The sequence below is a fragment of the Schistocerca nitens genome, chromosome 2 (genome assembly GCF_023898315.1).
Source record: "Schistocerca nitens isolate TAMUIC-IGC-003100 chromosome 2, iqSchNite1.1, whole genome shotgun sequence".
NCBI classification, from domain to species: Eukaryota; Metazoa; Arthropoda; class Insecta; order Orthoptera; family Acrididae; genus Schistocerca; species Schistocerca nitens.
The window spans coordinates 357,864,939-357,874,227 of NC_064615.1; the positions used below are offsets into that span (position 1 = coordinate 357,864,939).

The 9,289-nt window shown below is 44.8% G+C and overlaps 1 non-coding gene across 1 annotated transcript; it reads right to left on the reverse strand.

Moving 5' to 3' along the window:
• Positions 1 to 318: 318 nt before the first annotated feature.
• On the reverse strand, positions 319 to 393 carry Trnas-uga (transfer RNA serine (anticodon UGA)). Its single transcript has one exon. It is a non-coding gene; the product is annotated as a tRNA-Ser (tRNA).
• Between the last annotated feature and the right edge of the window lie 8,896 nt (positions 394 to 9,289).

The following is a 9,289-nucleotide window of genomic DNA, read 5'->3' on the forward strand; positions in this document are numbered from 1 at the left end:
CGGGTGGGGATTTTCTCCACCTGGAGACTCTGTGTTGTCCTCGTTGTCTCATCATCATTTGGGAAGTGCCGAGACTGGAAATGGAAAGATTTGGAATTTGTACAGGCGCTGATGATCACGACGTTGAGCGCGCTACAAATCAACATTATCATCATCATCATCATCAGCAGCAGCAGGTTATCTTCTCCTGCCTGGTATGCGCCAGTTGTGCAGGGATCCGTGAGAACAGTACCCAAATAACTGACAAAAAGCTGACATTATCAGGAAAGGTTCATCAAAGAGTCATGCCCTTGAAACTTCCTGGCAGATTAAAACTGTGTGCCCGACCGAGACTCGAACTCGGGACCTTTGCCTTTCACGGGCAAGTGCTCTACCAACTGAGCTACCGAAGCACGACTCACGCCCGGTACCCACAGCTTTACTTCTGCCAGTATCTCGTCTCCTACCTTCCAAACTTTACGGAAGTTCTCCTGGGAACTTCCGTAAAGTTTGGAAGGTAGGAGACGAGATACTGGCAGAAGTAAAGCTGTGGGTACCGGGAGTGAGTCGTGCTTCGGTAGCTCAGTTGGTAGAGCACTTGCCCGCGAAAGGCAAAGGTCCCGAGTTCGAGTCTCGGTCGGGCACACAGTTTTAATCTGCCAGGAAGTTTCATATCAGCGCACACTCCGCTGCAGAGTGAAAATCTCATTCTGGAGTCATGCCCTTCCTGTAAGGCTGTCCAACAGTCGAACAGTTCCTATTTGCCGTCTCGGCAAAGATAGTTAAGTGATGTCATTTGATACACGTCAGAGTGTATGTCATCACTGATGGAAAATACGTGTCTTCTTGGTAGAGTAACATCCGTAGCTTGATCGCGTAAGGCGTAGTTGAAGGTAAAAGGCAAGGATCCGCCATACCACCAGCCACACATCTGCTGAGGGTCCTCACATGAGGCGAAGTTTGTCTGTCAGTATCCATTAGGCGACACAGTGAGCAGATGGGGGAGCCAACCATATCGATATTGTGCAATCGAATCCTTGTCTAGTGTTTCTCAATAACGACAAGGTACCAGGTGGCACGCACCACCGTACCAAGAAAACGACGATGGCGCGCCACACTATGGGCCATAGGGCTGTGAGACAGCGACTCTCAGTAGTGTTCCTGGCGTGGTTCCCCATATTCAGATGATACTATATGTCCCTCGCGATTGGTACTCTGGTGCTGGGGATGTCAGCAGACAAAGTCTTGATATGGGCAGAGATAGCACGGTGTGTGCAGCTGCAATGGCCGAAAGGTGGGAGACAGGCGTCAGTGCTTCAATCAGGAGACCAATGACGTTATTGTGGCCGTTAGTCCACAGCTTAATGTTGTGCTCACATACAACGCCACTCACCTCACATGGATGTTGATAAGCCCCAACCCACCGTCATGAATGGGAAGAGTGAGTGTGTCACACCACGTTCTGAGTAATGGAGAAATAACCAAATGCTGCCAGTAGCCACTGTGTCACCATGGTCGACATTGGGAAAATATGAGCCAGGTGGAGTATTCTGATGCCATGTGGCTGTTGATGAAGGTTTATCGTTGGACCCTATTCGGTGCTCGTAACAAGTGTCTCCTGATGCCCTTTTATACTGCCTGTAGAAGGAGTCTGTAATTAGTCAGCGCTGTGTGGTAGAAATTGCGGGAAAGAGTCTGCCCAGATATTAAGCATGCCCATCGATCTCTGAAACGCTACACTGATCGAGATCAGCGTAGCGTCCGTCCCTACATCTCTCTGAAGTGCTTCCTCCATGTTCTCTGCAAGAGAACTGGTGGTGGTATGTTTAAGGATTTTATAATTCAACTGATGATAGTGTACACATGGGCGCACGTACACTGATACGAGTCACCCCACCTTTATACCCAAGGGCCTCTCTATAAGCTGTACCCCCGCCCTGCCTCTATGTCTCTATGTCTCTCTATCTCTGTTTCTCTCTCTCTCTCTGTCTCTCTCTCTCTCTCTCTGTGTGTGTAAGGGGGGAGGGGGGGGAGAAGTGGCGGGCACGCTGCAGTGCACTGGCCGGCCAATACCGCGCTGGCCGCGTTTCCAGGTCAGCTGCGGTGGCGTCGGGCGGCTGCGACATGTGGTGCGCCGGCCACGGTTCGCCGCTGGCGATGCGTGATACGGTCGGCGGTGCGGCTGCAGCGGGCAGAGGCGCCTCGCCACTCAGCCCTCGTCGCCTGAAGTTGCCTTTAGAAACCTACCCTCGTGTTCTGGTACGTAATACACTACTGGCCGTTGAAATTGTTACACCAACAAGAAATGCAGATGATAAACGGGTATTCATTGGACAAATATATTATACTAGAACTGACATGTGATTACATTTTCACGCAATTTGTGTGCATAGATCCTGAGAAATCTGTACCCATAACAACCACCTCTGGCCGTAATAACGGTCTTGATACGCCTGGGCATTGAGTCAAACAGAGCTCCAATGGCTGCTCATGCAGCTTCAAAACGATACCACAGTTCATCAAGAGTAGTGACTGGCGTACTGTGACGAGCCAGTTGCTCGGCCACCACTGATCGGACGTTTTCAGTTGGTGAGAGATCTGGAAAATGTGCTGGCCAGGGCAGCAGTCGAACATTTTCTGTATTCAGAAAGGCTAGTACAGGACCTGCAACATGCGGTCGTGCATTATCCTGCTGAAATGTAGGGTTTCGCAGGGATCGAATGAAGGGTAGAGCCACGGGTCGTAACACACCTGAAATCTAACGTCCACTGTTGAAAGTTCCGTCAATGCGAACAAGAGGTGAGCGAGACGTGTAACCAATGGCACCCCAACCATCACGCCGGGTGATACGCCAGTATGGCGATGACGAATACACGCTTCCAATGTGCGTTCACTGCGATGTCGCCAAACACTGATGCTACCATCATGATTCTGTAAACAGAACCTGGATTCATCCGAAAAAATGACGTTTTGCCACTTGTGCACCCAGGTTCGTCGTTGAGTTCACCATCGCAGGCGCTCCTGTCTGTGATGCAGCGTCAAGGGTAACCGCAGCCGTGGTCTCCGTGCTGATAGTCCATGCTGCTGCAAACGTCGTCGAACTGTTCTTGCAGATGGCTGTTGTCTTGCAAACGTCCCCATCTGTTGACTCAGGGATCGAGACGTGGCTGCACGATCCGTTACAGCCATGCGGATAAGATGCCTGTCATCTCGACTGCTAGTGATACGAGGCCGTTGGGATCCAGCTCGGCGTTTCGTATTATCCTCCTGACCCCACCGATTCCATATTCTGCTAACAGTCATTGGATCTCGACCAACGCGAGCAACAATGTCGCGATACGATAAACCGCAATCGCGATAGGCTACAATCCGACCTTTATCAAAGTCGGAAACGTGTTGGTACGCATTTCTCCTCCTTACACGAGGCGTCACAACAACGTTTCACCAGGCAAAGCCGGTCAACTGCTGTTTGTGTATGAGAAATCGGTTGGAAACTTTCCTCATGTCAGCACGTTGTACGTGTCGCCACCGGCGCCAACCTTGTGTGAATGCTCTGAAAAGCTAATCATTTGCATATCACAGCATCTTCTTCCTGTCGGTTAAGTTTCGCATCTGTGGCACGTCATCTTCGTGGTGTAGCAATTTTAATGGCCAGTAGTGTACTTTGTCTGTGATTTCCTATAATGATGGTTTTTACTTGGCTTAGTAGGACTTGCCTGATCACTTGTTACGAGGAGGAACTGGAGTCGATATGGAAGAGATACGAGATCCAATATTAAAGTCAGAATATAAAAGAACTCTGGAAGATTTGAGATAGTATAAGGCTGAAAGCATATATAACGTTCCATCGGCATTTTTAAAACCGGTGAGGGAGGGGCAACCAAATGATTCTATGAGACTAGTGACGTAGCGTCATGCTTTCGGTAAAATATCATCTGAACAATTCTGAAGACAGCAGGGCAGATAAGAGCGAAAACTCTCGCACAACTGTTCTTGGAGACAAGCTGCTCACGAGAACGATATACAGAAGAATGGAAAAGAAAATTGAGAGTCTGTTACATGACGATCAGATTGGCGTTAGGAAAGGTAAAGGCACCAGAGAGGCAATTTTGGCGTTGCGGTCGATAATGGCAGCAAAGCTGAAGACCAATCAAGACACGATCATAGTATTCATCGATCGAGAAAAAGGGTTAGACAATGTAAAATGGCGAAAGATTCTGAAAATTCCGAGGAAAATAGGAGTAAGCTTAGGGAAAGACGGGTAATGTACAACATATACAAGAACTAAGAGGGAACAGTAAGACTGGAATACAAAGAACGATGTGTTCGGATTAGAAAGGGTGTAAAATAGTGATACAGTTTTTCGCCCTTACTGTTCAATCTGTAAATGTCGAAGAAGTAATGACGAAAATAAAAGAAAGGTTTAAGAATGGAATTAAAATGCAACGTAAACGGATATCAATGACGAGATTCGTTGATGACTTTCATATTCTCAGTGAAAGTGAAAAAGAATTACACGATCTATTGGATGGAATGAACAGTCTACTGAATACAGAATGTGGACTGAGACTGAAGGTAATGAGATGTAATAGATATGAGGACACTGAGAAACTTAAGACCAAAGTTGGAGATTCCGAAGTACACGAAGTCAAAGAATAATTTTAGCTCGAAAGGAAAAGCACCCATGACGGACGAACCGAAGAGGACGTAAAAGCAGACTAGCATAGGCAAAGAGGGCATTCCTGGCCAGAAGAATTCTAGTGGTGTCCAACGTTGACCTTAATATGAGAAAGAAATTTCTGAGAATGTACGTTTCGAGCACAGCATTGTAATGTAATGGATCATGGACGGTGGGTAAACCGGAACACGAGAGAATCGATGCGTTTGAGATGTGGTGTTACAGAAGAATACTGAAAATTGGGTGGACTGATAAGAAAGGAATATATGGAAAACGCTAACGAGAAGAAACGACAGCATGATAGGACAGGTGTTAACTCATTAGGGAATGACCTCCATGATACTAGAGGAAACTGCAGCGGGTAAAAACAGTAGCAGAAGACAGAGATTTGAGTACATCAACAATATAATCAACGGTGTATGGCACAAGTGTTACTTTGAGATGTAGAGGTTGGCGTAGGAGAGGAATGGAACCAGTCAGAAAGCTGATGAATAATTTAAAAACAATATTTTTCGTCCATTCCCTGCTTCTTGTACTGTACTCCGTGGAACACATGCAAAATGCACATCATTTCTCATTTACATGTTGTTCGAAGGCGTAACACGTAAGTTTGCTTGTAGAAACTGACGGCCTAATTTTATAACAGACGTACTCAAATCTAAAGGTGCTTTCATGAAACCAACCAGGCCACAATTTTACAAATATATGCAACCCAGCTGGACAATAAAATTACTTGTATAACCGTTGATTGTAGACTTCCTCCAAAATAGACGTTATTTCAGTTTTTGAGAAATGTCTCACTTGTATGTCTATTCGAACGAATCTTTACGATACGTTTGACGTGGAGGGCAGCAGTGTTCAGCCTTTACATCTGTATGACGCTGGACAAGCTGCCGCCCCGCCTTACCCTTGCACCACACGAGGGCTTCCTCATACAACACGCGTGGGAGGGGAAACTATTGGTACAAACAGGGTCTGATTTCAGTCATATTGCGACGGAGCGGCACCTCCCAAGGATATTTTTTTGATCTCCCTGGAACAAGGTACACCGGGACGTTTAAAATAGTACAAGTATATTAAATTGCTCTGTAACTATAGTAGATGAAATTTGTTTCTAAGTTATGACCGCTAATATAGGTAACCTTCGTGTCGATTGTCTTTTGTTTACGACTGTAAGAAATTCACTGAGCAACTGAATAACCAAGATAAGTTGAGTTTCGTTCGTATTATAGCGAAGTTGTTCAAGTGTGTTGCCTACTTCTAGTCTTGAACATTAACTTCAGTCAATCCAGTTGTAATACAAGTCAATGAGTACAAGCCGAATGACATTTAAAGTATTTACTAACCATCTAACTCCGTGTGTCATGTCACATCGTGTTTTGTTTTTTCTAACTATTTGGGGCGTCGGATCTGTACGAAACCCCGATGGGCCAGGAGTACCTTCAGCGTCGTTCATCGCTCAATGCTTTATTAATTAGCACTGGACACGCGTTCACAAGACAGCTACAGTGCAAGAGTCTGAACGATATGACTGGTAGCAATTGAAAATATGACGTCATAGTCACCAATACTGCCGATCTGTGTCGGTATGTATCGGGCACTGCTAGGGAGCAAAGTGGCACTGCTACGGAAACAGACGGTAGCAACTGTTCTTCATATTGTATCTTATACTTCACAACAGTATATTGTAAAAATTATTTCTAATTATATTATTTACCACAAGTTTTCAGAAATCGAAACTTGTGGTTTTTATGGCTGGGGATGTGTGGTTTAAGAGGTACGTTTCGGCACATAAAATTTTGCAAATTAAGCTCTGAGTACGAAAACACCTTACTAAAAAGCCTGACGAAGATCATGAAATTTTCTACAGCTCTAAGATCTAGCTGTTACTGCTGTCGTGGTTCTTTTATGTTGAAAAACAATAGTTTGTAAATAAGAGACACACGTTTCGAACATAATTTTCTTGTTCTACACATTGAACATCTTTTTTGGGTGATAGGCGGAGCAATAGATAACACTCGCAAGTTATCGTTTCTCTAGAAACGTATTGAAGGTTAACAAAATTCTCCGGAAGAATCAAGTTCAAATTAAGTGGGACACTGAACTTCTGAGGAATGATGAGGTGCGTTTGAAGTTTCTAATGGCTGTAGATGCGATAGTGAATACCACAATAAACAGTCTGCTGTGTTTCAAATTAGCGATGAAAGCATGAAGTACAAAACTATGTTGTGAAAGACAGGAATAGAGCAGTATGTCTGTTGCAAATGAACTGTGTAGAGAAGCTAAGGCAAACTACCTCAGAAAAAAAATGCGAAGTAATCGAAAAAGAAATGCTCGTCGGAAGGACTGATTCAGAATACAGAAAAGTCAAAACAACCTTGGGGAACATTAAAAGCAGAGGCGTCCTCATTAAGAGAGCAAGAGTAATTTCACTGTGAGGCGCAGAGAAGATAGCGGATAGGTGGAAAGAGTACATTTGAGATCTCTCCGAAGGAGAGAAAGTCTGATGACGTCAGAGTTTAGCAGAGCTTTGGAGAATTTGGGATCAAGTAAGGCACCAGACATACTTAACTAAAAAATAAACTCCGTTCGAACGAACGACAACGACCGAGCGCCGTCTCATCCCCAGTCCACCGGCGTCACTGGATGTCGATACAGAGGGCATGTGGTCAGCACACCGCTTTAGCGGCCGTATGTCAGTTTACGAGACCGGAGCCGCTACTTCTCAATCTACATCTACATCTACATCTATACTCCGCGAGCCACCTTACGGTGTGTGGCGGAGGGTACTTATTGTACCACTATCTGATCCCCCCTTCCCTGTTCCATTCACGAATTGTGCGACTGCTTGTAAGTCTCCGTATTTGCTCTAATTTCTCGGATCTTTTCGTTGTGATCATTACGCGAGATATATGTGGGCGGTAGTAATATGTTGCCCATCTCTTCCCGGAATGTGCTCTCTCGTAATTTCGATAATGAACCTCTCCGTATTGCGTAACGCCTTTCTTGAAGTGTCCGACACTGGAGCTTGTTCAGCATCTCCGTAACGCTCTCGCGCTGACTAAATGTCCCCATGACGAATCGCGCTGCTTTTCGCTGGATCATGTCTATCTCTTCTATTAATCCAACCTGGTAAGGGTCCCATACTGATGAGCAATACTCAAGAATCGGACGAACAAGCGTTTTGTAAGCTACTTCTTTCGTCGATGAGTCACATTTTCTTAGAATTCTTCCTATGAATCTCAACCTGGCGCCTGCTTTTCCCACTATTTGTTTTATGTGATCATTCCACTTCAGATCGCTCCGGATAGTAACTCCTAAGTATTTTACGGTCGTTACCGCTTCCAATGATTTACCACCTATGGCATAATCGTACTGGAATGGATTTCTGCCCCTATGTATGCGCATTATATTACATTTATCTACGTTTAGGGAAAGCTGCCAGCTGTCGCACCATTCATTAATCCTCTGCAGGTCTTCCTGGAGTACGTACGAGTCTTCTGATGTTGCTACTTTCTTGTAGACAACCGTGTCATCTGCAAATAGCCTCACGGAGCTACCGATGTTGTCAACTAAGTCATTTATGTATATTGTAAACAATAAAGGTCCTATCACGCTTCCTTGCGGTACTCCCGAAATTACCTCTACATCTGCAGATTTTGAACCGTTAAGAATGACATGTTGTGTTCTTTCTTCTAGGAAATCCTGAATCCAATCACAAACCTGGTCCGATATTCCGTAAGCTCGTATTTTTTTCACTAAACGTAAGTGCGGAACCGTATCAAATGCCTTCCTGAAGTCCAGGAATACGGCATCAATCTGCTCGCCAGTGTCTACGGCACTGTGAATTTCTTGGACAAATAGGGCGAGCTGAGTTTCACATGATCTCTGTTTGCGGAATCCATGTTGGTTATGATGAAGGAGATTTGTATTATCTAAGAACGTCATAATACGAGAACATAAAACATGTTCCATTATTCTACAACAGATTGACGTAAGCGAAATAGGCCTATAATTATTCGCATCTGATTTATGACCCTTCTTGAAAATGGGAACGACCTGCGCTTTCTTCCAGTCGCTAGGTACTTTACGTTCTTCCAGAGATCTACGATAAATTGCTGATAGAAAGGGGGCAAGTTCTTTAGCATAATCACTGTAGAATCTTACGGGTATCTCGTCTGGTTCGGATGCTTTTCCGCTACTAAGTGATAGCAGTTGTTTTTCAATTCCGATATCGTTTATTTCAATATTTTCCATTTTGGCGTCCGTGCGACGGTTGAAGTCAGGGACCGTGTTACGATTTTCCGCAGTGAAACAGTTTCGGAACACTGAATTCAGTATTTCTGCCTTTCTTCGGTCGTCCTCTGTTTCGGTGCCATCGTGGTCAACGAGTGACTGAATAGGGGATTTAGATCCGCTTACCGATTTTACATATGACCAAAACTTTTTAGGGTTCTTGTTTAGATTGTTTGCCAATGTTTTATGTTCGAATTCGTTGAATGCTTCTCTCATTGCTCTCTTTACGCTCTTTTTCGCTTCGTTCAGCTTTTCCTTATCAGCTATGATTCGACTACTCTTAAACCTATGATGAAGCTTTCTTTGTTTCCGTAGTACCTTTCGTACATGATTGTT